Below are 13,152 nucleotides of genomic sequence, written 5' to 3'. Positions count from 1 at the left end.
GAGACTAGTGAAGAAAGCCATGTGTAAGATAATTGTACAGTGTAGCATAACACAGGGAGATAAACCGCTAAAGATTTAAGGTTCTTAGGCTGCAATAGGAGTAAAGCATGTGAAAAAGTGCCAAAAAAAGAGGCAGGGAGTCCAGACCAGGAGAGCTTTGAGCCGGTGGTCATCGCACATGTACAGAGAGATGAAATCATCCAGTGGTGTTGATTTTGCTGATAGGAGCCCATAGGTTGTTTTCTGCCTAGTTTTGGGCAAGCATGAAAAGATTCCTAAGATGCATGACTTGTGCCTGTATGACCTTGGGGTGGACATGAGAAGGGAAAATTCCACTGCTGGGAAGAGCCCATTCAGCAGCTTTCTGTGGAGGAGACGCTCCTACCTTGAACTGAGCTAAAACTCCCATTGTGTCTGAGAACCTGACTAGAGCCACATCATAATGTCACAGAAATTTAAGGTATCATGAAAATGAGAGATGTTTTAAAATTTGTCAGAGTCACATGCAATCTTGATTAGAATTATGCCATGTCTGTTGCATAGTCTTTTAGGTTTTGTTTCATTTTGGATTCAGTACCTACAACATGGTAAAATACAGTGTGCTCACTGGTGGTAGGCAGTGAGTGGTGCATAAGTCAGGATTTCCCTCGAATTTTCTTTCATTTGCTGTCCTTTCAGCACCGAAGGGAAGACAGCAGACAGGCAGGAGCAGCAGATTTAACGTGGGCTGTGAGGTGACGAAAGGCACAGTTCAGACTCTCCCATGTCTTCAAGGCCACAATGACAGTGACTTTAAATAGAGCAAAGTAAGGTCCACTTGAGAAGGATGTGTGTTTTTGTGCGTGCATGCGTGTGCGTGAGCATGTGTGCACGCACATGAGTGACTGGGTAGGTGTGTAACCATAGATTCATGATGACAGATTGCCAAGCTATAAGATGGTGGTTGGAGTGTATGATTCAGGTGCAAGATAAATGTGAGGTTTTTTATGTAGGGGGTGTTAGTTTTATTAGGCTGGGACAGACACAAGAGAGAGCATGGTTGTGTGTGTAGTTCTGCTCAAGTGAGCCTGAAGAATGCCTGTGGAGTATGAACTGGAAGAATGAGCCCCTTTCATCACTTCGAGCATGCCATGTCTCTCACACACAGGAAGCTTTAAAATAGATGCAGGTCTACTGTCTCTCCCTGTATCCCGACAAATGTCCCTTGGCGTGTAGTGAAGACACACATGCACATGCAACACATGCTTGCTCATGCCACAGTTTTTCTGTGTAGGAACTGGGTAATTACATTTAATGGTTTCCATTTTCGCGTGCTTTTCAGCCTGACTTTGAAGTTCTGATTGAATTGTCTGTGCTAGGGGGAAATTGCGACTTTTTGACTGTGTGATTGTGTGCGTGTGTGTGTATGTGTGAATAAATTATTAAAAAGGGTCCATGGGCTATTGTAATGCAATCTTAAGATCCAAGCTAATGTAACAATAATTATAGCATTTACAGATTTATGGTGGCAGTGGCAGAAGTACAGTGCTTGTGGCCCATGAATCCGTAAGATAACTTGAGGTCTTGAGAAGGCTACACATTAACCTGAACATTCCCGTCAAGTTCACTGCCAGCACGGTGAGAAGAAACTCCATTTGCTGCTCGTAGCCTTGGCATAACTTTGGACAACCAGTTGTCGTTCTAAATTCATGTTTCAAATCTGACCCAGTCTTGCGGATTTCTCCTTTGTTGCAACTCGTTACTTACTGGTCTTGCTCTAAAATCCACCGGACCTCTACAACTTGTCCAGAATGCAGTTTTAAATCTTCACACATCACTCCGCTGCTGCGTTCACTTCATTGGGTTCCAGTAGCTGCCTGCTTCAGATTTAAAACTTTGATGCTTGCATACAAACCCAAAAATGGACCAGCCCCTCCATACACAATGTCAGTGGTCAAAGCCCGGTCCACACCTCATGTACTCTGAACCTCAAGTATGGCTTGGCTTGAGACACCATGTTTCAAGTCTCATGGAAGCATAAAGACTATTCTCTGTCCTGACTCCCAGATGGTGGAACAAACTTCCACTGACTGTCTGGACAGCAGAGTCCCTTGCAGTCTTCAAACACAGAAGAATTTTTATTTATTTGTGGAATATTTAGAATGACCATTGATCCTCCACCTGTTGGGTAACCGATCTCTAGCATGTATAGTTTGATATTGTTTGTAATTGCACTCGTCGTTGTCTGAGATATGTGTTGTCTGAGCTTATATGTGTTTTGCACTTCTAGGTATCGGAATTAATCTCTGTATTTCAGCAGTATTATAGTTCAATGGTATCTAGAACTTTAACCTACTCTACCGGCTAGGATACTTTCTATGAGTAAATAACAAAGCGCCTTTGTACGGTGCTCTGGACAAGAGCATCTGCTAAATTCCAGAAATGTAAAAATGTAAATGTAAATGTAAATGTTGCAATGGAACTTGAGTAACAAAAGCCCTGGGACAGCACAGCTAAGTTGCCCTCATATCATCATTAAAAATCTGTTTCATCTGTCACCATTTGTTGCCCAGAGGCTGGAAAACTATAGACGGGATGGTGGGTAAAGATGCCTAGTGCAGCCAGAGGCAGGGGTGCTTTGGCAGGGGAGAGGGGAGGGGGGACCACCTGCGTAGGCCTCATTCTCCCTACAGGATTATCCTGGGTGTGTGGCGGGGTGCTGGTGCGCTGGTGGCAGACCCAGGCCAGAGAGTGAGTGGCGTGGAAAGCTGAGCTGGCGTGAGGTGCCAGGGGGGCTCTGCCACGTATCGCACTGTCCCCACGCTGCTCTCTCTGCGGCTGCTTTGGGTCCACGCCGTGCCGTGTGCCTGCCAACCCATCTTTCATGGACTGGCTGCCTCGGCTGTCCCTCCGAGGTGGGTGCTCTTTCTCATTCAAAACAGCCTTACTGAGTTACCCTGCAGTCCTGCACAAAGGCTCAAAGGGCTCCGCTCATCCCCTCCTGCCCCACGCCAAGCTAGGCATAGCTTTCCCACCAGCAGTCGAGTATGTATTCTTATATATAAGTAAGCTAGCCGATGTCTATAAGATAGCCGATGCTCAGAACCGGTACATTCCAAGGCTTTGTTGTTGAATCCCTGAGAGTTGCAGACCTTTGAGCTTTGATTTAAATTAAAGTGATAAGTGTAATTTGTTTGACAAAACTTCAGTGACCATTCAAAATTAAATGCTGTGTCCTTATTTCCAAAGATTATAGGACAAAACAGTCAAGTGTTTAGTTTGACAGGCAATATTCAGAAAGAATATTATCAATGTCTTAATTATTTTAAATGTCTTAGAAATGTCTTCTTACTATTATTTTCCGTAAGATAATAAAACAAAAACAACAAACTCTAATTAGGGAATTTCCCTTGACATTTGGCCCTTAAAATTGGTAGCTATATGTGTTCAAATCTGTCTAACCTGTAGACACTGTAGGAAGGGTTACCAGGGTCACTAATAACATATAAGTGTAGTGGCTGAGAAGTGTAGTGGCTGTAATGACAGAAATTACTATATGGAGAAACAGAGAGTGAGAGAGAGAGAGAAAATCTATGTAAATTCAGTGACAGTCAGGACAAACATTAGCATTAGCAGCATCGATGTGCGATTTACTTTCCTTTTAACCAAGTTTCCATTCATACTGATATATAAGGGATGCAGGACCAAGTCTGGAACGTTAATCTCAACTTGCTGTACTAGCCACAAGGGAAGGAAGAACTAACATTACTTCTTTGTACACGTGTGCTAAATTTAGCGGTCAACTATTTTAATATTACTTTTGGGTATCTTTTGATAAACAGCCTAAACTATGCATAGAGAGGAGGATGGCCCTGAAGTAAAGGATGTAAAACATGTTGAGCTAATTGTGATGGATCATCTGTGGGACGACAGACACTTCTTTGCCCTACTTGTCTAATTTCAAGATTAATAGTTTGTCTTGGTTAATTATTTTAGCTCTCTCTATTTGTTAAATGCTGAACCACATCTGACCTTCTGCTCCTGAGTCAATGTGTAATGACTCTATTTGGACTTCTCTTTTCACTCCCGCTAAGTCTGTAAACTAATAATTGTTGCTGTTTTAGTTTTTCTGCTGATTCAGCTCATTAGGGAATAGCTACAAACATTTTGTCCCAAGTATAGGCTGTACCAACGATTGATGGAGCACCTCTGCATGTGCTCTGTGACCAGTTCTTTTTCACAAGCGTATGCCAATCCATTCACACTAACCTTTTCAAAGTGGCAGAATTACAGACCTCGGCACCTTTGAAACCAAGCTGGATAATACAGCTAGAGAAAAGAAAAAAAGTTGAACAGTTTCTTGAAATAGAACTGAATAGTTTTTTTTTTTCCTTAAATATTCATTGTGGCTCCATTTTTTTGAATTCTTTGTATCCTGTTTAGGCTGGGGGTCGCTGGCTAAGCAGTCACAGTATTTTGGGTACCCACTGGGCACTAGCTCTGCTTTCAACCTCTCTGACATTCTAATCATAACCCCAATTCCATGGGTGTTCTGAGGAGAATGCTGGCCAGAGCTTCTGGCAGGCTGGCTCTCTTTGTGCCCTAGGACAGTGCCGCAAATGGGATTAAAACAGAGGATAATGGAGGTAGAAAAATGTATTTCACTCTGCAAAGCTCTGACATGAGGCTACATTACAGAGCAGCATGGGGAGAGAGAATGCAACTGTTGGCAGGGTTTATATATTTAGGTTGATGTCATGAATTCATTTCATATGATAATTGGTTTGATTATATATATTAAAAACATGCTGTTAAAATAGGTGTATTTAAATGCTGTATTTTGGTGGGAATTGCAAGTTTTTGCCCTAGTCTTCTACACTTCAGAGTTTAAAAAGGGCTATGTGCTCAAAGGTTGATGTGAATTCCAGTGAGAAACAGCATAGAAACATTCCTGACCACTTGACGGCTCTCACCCTCTCAAGTTTCAGCCCTGCCTGTGGAAATCTAATAAATGTTTGAGGGCTTAATCAATTTGCAATGCTCAAGGAACATCTTTCTAATTCAGTTCCTTAAAGACACAGTGAATAAAAGAAGAAATACTTTCACAAAGAGAATGAGTGAGGCAGAGGCATAAATCTTATTCATGGCACACAAAGTGGTCAGTGGGCGAATAGAGGTGAGAGATGGAGTTCTTTTTGGAGATCTAGCCTTCTCATTATCTACACGGCTTTCTTCCGAAGGAGTCTGGGATTGGCTTCTTTTGTGTGTAACAGCAGGTAGCAGAGGAGTGTTGGGTCAACCCGAAAGTCCTCACTCACCACCCCTCTTGTCATCCCAACTGGTAGGGGTAACTGGACGGGACGCCAAGACTGTATGAGGACCATGCACAGAGATCCCTGGCTTTGTTCTCTGTCAGATTAAACTGGGAAACATTATTTTTCATCCATTTCACTACAGATTACTGGAAAGCGGCATGCTGCTTTGAGTTTAACTGCCAACATTTCTATGAACTTGTAATATGGACCCAACACATCAAGTATATATACTAGCTATACCACATGGTTTTGATCATTCATAAAAAGGCATGTTACTCTGCCCACGAACTCATTCACACTTGGGAATGCAGTGGCAATCTGTTATTGCGAGTCCATTTTGAAAGACAGGTTTGATCTTGGCAGGGTGGTACTGCGTTGCTGTTGCCTGCAGTGACAGGAATGCACCCGTTTTGCTTCCCCGGACAGTTGTATTATTCAGATTGTGGTGCTGTGTTCCCTTTGATTCTACCTTGTCTTTGCATTTCCCCAGCAGTTAGCAGGAGCGACAGCCCCGTAGGAGGTTAGCTGCTCTCTCGGGCCAGAGAATGGAGCTCCCCACTTAGCGCTGCAGCTAATCGAATAACGGCCCCAGCATGGTGCCCAGCATGAGGGTTGTCTCAGTGGGACAGAGAAGGCAGCTCAACCGGAGACTGCAGGTACCTTTCATGTAGCCTTGCGGGCGAGCGGCAGCGTCCCCGCTGCTGGAAAATTAGTCGTTGGCTGGCCTCTCATTCTGCTGATGTCAGGCGCGGGCCCCTGATGAGAGATTTGTTGATATGATAACTCGATTAGGCCGCAGGCTGCAGGACACGGTAGCAGAGCCAGAGAGCAGAGAGAGGCCCTGCTCCTGCTCCTTAGATTCCCCTTTGGAGAGCAAGGCCTCTACCTGCAAAAGATCTGCAACTTAACCTGCAGTGGGTCCTCAGTGCTATTCACAGATGAACTATACACTAGAAGCCTTAGCGAAAATAATGATATCTTCAGAAATAAAAGTCCTGTTGGTAACTACATTTGTTTATACATACACTTTTTACTTATGTGGTCACCTAGAAAAAAACTGGAACAGTCTTCGTGTATATTTAAAAGAGTTTACAATTAAGAGCTCAGTAGCTCAATGTGACAGAATGCAGAAAAAGCTACACAGTGATACTAAAATAAAAAAAAAAAATTGAATCAGAACTTTTATTTGGAAGGGCAGATTCACAGTGATTTTCTCTTAGTGCAGATGTTCTTGTACATTTTCATCCTTTTTTTTTGTAATAGTATCAATATAACATATGGTGGTTGTCTTACGCAGAGTTATACTAGTATTATTGTCTTTTCTCAGCACTACTGAACTGAATCATACTGAAGCATATCTAATTTTCCTGATTTTTGTTTAGTCTGGAGGTGGCAGGAATTCCATCACTTTTAAAGAAATGGTACCTTGCTGATACTAAATACTTATTCTGTCTCTCCTCAAGTTATTTGTGGCATGGCATTTGGGGGCCGTTCAGTCAATTAAGTTCACATCTCCGTTTTGCCAAACAAAAGTGTCCAGCATTATGGGCACGCTAAAGACCAAACAGGAGCCTCCCCTTCCCAGCCTGACCATTGAAGACACGAAACAAAGGCCAGCCCCTCTCTGTCTTGATGACTCCTCTCTTTGTTGCCTCCTTGGCCTCCATAAAGGAAGAGGGACGCTCTTGTTTGCCCAGGAGGTGGTTTAATGGCCCTGGGCAGAACAATGGGGCCACATTCAACCGCACTAGAGCGGCTCATTATAGGGGCCTGCTCCCAAAGCACTGGGCCCAGAGATGTTCCCACTGGGCTCACTGAATGGTAGCAAGGGACAGGGGGGAAGGTTTGAGGGTAGAAAGGGGCCATTGAGGTGATGGGCAGGTTGCATCTGCCCCCAGTGCCTCCTCACCTAGCCTCTCGACAGCCAGGGGCCTCTCCTCGCACAATGGGCAAATTTAGTGTGTCGGGGTGGCTTAAAATGCTCACTTTAGAAGGAGCTATTGAAGGAAATATCAACACTGTGGATGGGGGGATTGGTTTATTCTTCTATTCCAAACCCTTTCCATTGACTATGTTCCTTTTCCTTTCAGCTCCTTTCTTCTTTTTCCCCATTCACAGCATTTCTCTCATCCCCCAATCTTAAGACCTTGCTATTTTTCCCATACCTTGCAAAGGGGCGGATGACAAGAATTAAGTTAGTTCTGCCACAACCCTCCATTTTTGTCCCCATCTTGGTTGTGGCAGGTATCGGAAAGATTGATGAAATGGACCATTAATCAAAAATGCCCCACTGACTAGCTGACAAGGGTTAGGCTGGGTAGCACAAGCAAACAGTGTGGAAACAGTAATTGTTACATTGAAGTACAATACTTTTAATATGATCTGTACCTTTAGTTAGACTAAGCTTTAGACTGAGTTTTAGTCAGACTAAGTCTGACTAGTTTAAGGATTAAGTTTTAGCCTCAGTCTGACTGATTTAAAGATTATGAATATATATCAAGAGTGACTTCAATGTCTTCTGTAAAGCACAATATGAACAACAGGAATTGTTCCTGCACAGTCTTACTTCCAAGCTCTAGCTCAAGACTAGCCTAGTAGTCTAGTAGTCACTGTGAAAGCACCTAAGGTAATAGTCAAGAGTCACAATATTACACCTCCCTGACTCTTCAGAATAACTGTCCTTCTAGACACCCATTAAAAACGTTGCAGTCATTTCTTTTATCTGGACTTTTTTTTTTTCTCATTGGACTACATCAGGAGACATTTACATGTTACATTACAGATCACAATTTAAGTACCATTCATGTACAAATCCAGAGAATTCTAATAGATTGACAATATTACTCTGATCATCACTTTATACCCTCTAGGGCTGTTCTGGCAACCTCAACAACCCTGCTCTTATTCAGCTTCATTCATCCTCTCAGCCCTTGCTCATGTACCTGCCTGGAACTCCATTAATGCGATATAGTCCTCCCCATCTGGATGCACATCAGGTTTTTCTTTGCTACTTTTGATCAGAGTGGTAATATTATTTTTAAAAAATGATCTGCAGGCTATCCTCACTAAATTCAGCAGCATGCCATAATCCTGGCACTTATACCTTTTGTTTGGCATCTGTAACAAAGAAAGTAGGCAGATTTATTTATATATCTTTTCTTCTGAAGTACAGCTCAGAGAGTTTTTGGACATGACACTCAACCTTTGAAACATGTACATACCAGCAGTGATGCAAGACATACATATAAAAGGTCATAATTCTACCTAAAATCAAAATGCTTTTAAATAGATCAATAGAGATTACCTAATCACAAATATTATTTTAATCCCTAATGCTTGCTAAAATTTTTATTTTATTTTTTTTTACAAAAAATGTAAAACCTGGACATGGATTGCTCCAGAGGTTATTTTGCATGAAAGCAGCACACTGTGTGGTGAAAAAGAGTGCTGTTTTAGCTGCCTACAGCCAGGAGGTACGTTACAAGTGCCAGACTTCTCAATGATGAAAGCTCTCAGCACAGGGGAGGCTTAAACTAAGAGCTCGGAGCAAAAAGGCAGCCCGCTTTTCAACTTAACATTTCTCTCTCTCTGACGCCTTCATTTTTTCTCCCTTTTTTCCCCCATAGGCACTCTCTCAAAGAGGGGTGAGTTTAGAATCTCAGCACCTTGGAGCAAGGGCCCCCCACGGGGCTGTACTAGGAAGGTAGCGGTGGAATGAGGGCCATTTTGATGGGTTCTGGTGGAGCAGCTGGAATCTGAACCAGGAGGGGCTTGGGTCTCAACAGGCACTACTACAGCCTCACCATGCTATGACCTGTGCCTCAGAGAGCGGTGCGGAGGAGACAAGTGCTCTTACAAGCCGCTGGTTTGATCTTTTTATATCAGCAACTCGCAGCACTGCATTTCCTCTGTACAGTTTGTCAAGGCTTTTTCACCTTTAGTTTTGCGTTCAGTGAGTCTTGTCAAAAGAGTAAATCTCTGAATAAGAAGAGGTGGGCCAAAAGCTGTGACCTTTCTATTGTATGCATCAAAGCTTTAAAATGTCTTTCTACAAAGCAGAATATCATTTGTACATTTGTATAATATATATTTTATGACAGACCAATTGATGCATGTAAAAGGTTGAAGCAAATGCCAAATTTGTTGCAATAAAATAAAAACACAAAAATTATATCAGTGAAAGTGCTTCTTTAAAGAAACATGTACACCTTCTACCTTTACCTATAATCACAATTCAATGCCAGAATTAATCTTGTGTGTTTTAGTACATGCATAAACTAAATAACCATCTTGAAAAGTTTCAGTGTTGGGATTTGTCAACCTTCCAGTATGTGCAGGAACAACTTGTCATATGCAAAGTCATAAATGCCCTCATTTCAATGCCAAGACAAAAATATGATGCAATGACATGCAATGTTTTTTAAAAATGCTGTTCTGTCATTGAATTGTTTCTCTCAGGCTCCATCTTATGGTAATCCTCTGTTTTATTCACTTCAGTTTTTTCTACAGAAAGGTGAGGAAACGCAGCAAGTCAGGCTCAGACTAACAGTGAAACCAAGAGGCCTAGAAAGGGAGTTAAGGCATAAAATCACCTTCTTAAGCAGTAGGAGTGAGTTATGAAAAAAATGGTTTGGGCTGTGCTACCTAACTGAAAAAAAGGCCATGGAGTGAATCCAGCTCCAGGAGCGAATGAGTCTCAGAAGGGGATTGTTGGCTGAAGGCCCAGGCCAAGGCACGGGGTGCGGGGAGAGGCAGGACTGCAGCGTGTAACCTCGGCCCTGTTTATGTTCCACATTCTGACGGTGGGGAGGCCTTAAATTGGATCCATGCTGCAGGGGATTAGGCCTATGAACCCTGGGATGTGTGTGTGTGTGTGTGTGTGTGTGTGTGTGTGTGTGTGTGTGTGTGTGTGTGTGTGTGTGTGTGTGTGTGTGTGTGTGTGTGTGTGTGTGTGTGTGTGTGTGTGTGTGTGTGTTGAAGGGGGATAGATGGCGTAGGACGGAGGGAGGCAGGCAGACGTGTCCTCAGGGGTTGGGAAAAAAGTGTTACCCACACACCAAGCAGGACACACATAAACACACACACACACATGCACGCACACTCATACACACATGCATATCATCTTCTCCCCGAGTCTGGCAGAGGCCAATGGATCTTCCGTGTTGAGGCCTCCATGTGTGGCGGATGTTTTCCACGAGCGAGGCGGCCAGCTTGGCCGCAGCTGTCCAAACCGCAGGGCCTGAGGAAGGGGAGGAGAGGAGAGCAGTGTGCTGGGAGGAGCGATCCAGTGCTCCTGGCAAAGGTCAGACAGTCCAAGACGGCTGCAAGTGTGGGAAATATACAGAAAGGCATGTGCAAAATGCCTTGTGCCACAGTATCATTTTCCTCCATGACTGCCTGACGAAAAAGATTGAGTGAGAAGAGTGTATGTTCATGTGCATGTCTGTGAGTGCATGTATGTGTGCATGCACACACATACTTAAACATAAAAGAGAAAGTGTGCCAGAAATGTTTGAGTGATGTCTGTTGTAGAATGTTTTTTAATCATTAATCACACATGCATATGATGTCTGCAGCTTTCTGTGAAATATTCTGCTTTTTATACTGTTCAGTGTGACAAGATGATTGAAAGGGAATTCCTCAACTGAGTGTTTTGTGTCAGTTAGTATATGCTGTTATTCTAAATGCATGTATGTGATGTATAAAACAGAAGGAATATTGTGAAAAGTAATAAGTGCATTAGATAGATAGTGCAGAGAATTCACCATGTATGAGTATGACGACAGATGCACCTTCCATATTACAGAATTCACTTTAATCTATTGAAAAGACTGTTTATTGACAGGTGTATCACTACATTAACTGCCTCATAAGCAGACAGCTTCACTCCCTTTCACCTTTGTGTGAGCTCAGGGCACTTCCATTCACTCCACTACACCTGTGATGATAGATAATCTCAGTTATTTGCTTTCCCATGCCTGAGACAAACCCTCCTGTGAACTGGCCCTGGAGACTAGAGACACCCACACACATACATACACAAACAATCTTTTCCCTTTATCCAATTAGAATGTATCTGAGCAGGGTTTTGATGGGAATCAATGGTGTGTAAATATGATCTTACACCAACTCCTTTATGGACAAGAATACATCTTCAGTATTACTTTGAGAAGACTTTATATCCCCTGACATGTATTCAGTGGGATGGCATTGAAAAACTTCAATAAGTAGTCCATATAGGGCCCTACTCTCATAATCGGGGCTAGTTCATAACCATACATAACACTGTCTGTCATTATATTGTTTTCTGTGAAGCAGCTGATTTGGAGCTCTTTAGCAGATAATTGTTTTTATCACAGCAGCAGCTCTCTTGCTGCCTATATGGCTGAAGGAGCTTTCCCTGAGAGAGCCTCTGGCTGCCACCAAAGAGCTAGAAAGCTGCTAGCAGGGACTTCATGAGAGGAACAGAGCAGGTCAGCCAGAAGAAACAGTGTAAAATATCCACTAATGTGCCATTAAATGTTCTTGGTTTATTTTGATGTTGTGAAGCAAAAACAGCATTGCAGCTGTCTGAGATATAAGTACACAAAAACTGTTGTACATGTGTACAAGCAGTGAGCATAAAATGATTATAAATAGGTGGCCAGCTGTTCAAATAGATGACTTCATATGCTTATACCTATATATTTGAAATTTCTTGAAACTGCTCTGTGAAAGTGTTCATTACACTGGTTAACAAAGATTTTGTCACTTTTTTTTTGTGTCCCCGCAAAAATAGATGTTTCTTGTTTTACCCACTGAATCTAAAAATTTTTCAGAATTTACGTTTACATTTATGGCATTCAATAGACACACTTTTCCAGAGTGACTTACAAAAGTGCTTTGTCATTTACTCATAGAATATACCCTAGCCAGCAGAGTAGGTTAGAGTCCAATATACCAATAAACTAGAATACTGTAGGAATACAGGGATCAGTGCTGATGCATAATACGTGGAGCCCCTCTATGTTGACTATTGTTGGACACTGAGGAGAGATGAGGCTAAATACAGGTGAACATCATACACCAATCATATTTTAGAAGTATGTACAGAATTTAAATGTAATTATAGCCTTATTTAAAATTAGGTACCTAGTAACATTCTCTGTCAATGTCACAAATATGCTTGTCACATAAAACCATGACTGAGAGAAACATGCTAAAACAGATTTGAATTCAGCATTATATTCAGAATTCAGTAATAGTAAAAAGTATTAGATGGGTCACATATTTTAGTTTGGGGAACTAAAAATATAACAATTTTATTGTCGAGTGTTTATTTTTATTATACAAATTGTAAATCAGCCTCATACTTATGCTGCAAGGCAACCAGGTAAAGTTGAGGGAATGTACCACATTATCTGGCTATACTGAGCTGTTCCCATGGCTGCTTAAAGTGAAGCCCTTTACTAACTTGCAGGCCTCTGTCCCCGAACCTATGTTTATGTTCTGTGTAATTGCAGACCTCGGTCTGAGGTAGACCTTTCTACACATAAATGGTGGAACAGAGTTTAAAACCCAATTACACTCTAAGGACTGCTGTTATAAGCAGCAACACACAAAATGTGCATGCGCACACGAACACACACACACACAGCTAACTTTATTGAACCTGAGTGACCCCTGGATCAGAGTAAGGACAGTACAGCCCACTCAAAGCTGAAACTATGCCACCTCAGGAATGTGGTGGCTTTTTTCCCATGAAGTAAACCAATTATCTGACAAGTATATGAGTTTATACTGAATGTTTTGACCTCAAACATTAAAAAACATTATACAGTAATATGTTCACTTTGCTATCTAAGCACATTACACACTT

The sequence above is a fragment of the Electrophorus electricus genome, chromosome 3 (genome assembly GCF_013358815.1).
Source record: "Electrophorus electricus isolate fEleEle1 chromosome 3, fEleEle1.pri, whole genome shotgun sequence".
NCBI classification, from domain to species: Eukaryota; Metazoa; Chordata; class Actinopteri; order Gymnotiformes; family Gymnotidae; genus Electrophorus; species Electrophorus electricus.
Note: the sequence above shows the minus strand (reverse complement) of the source record.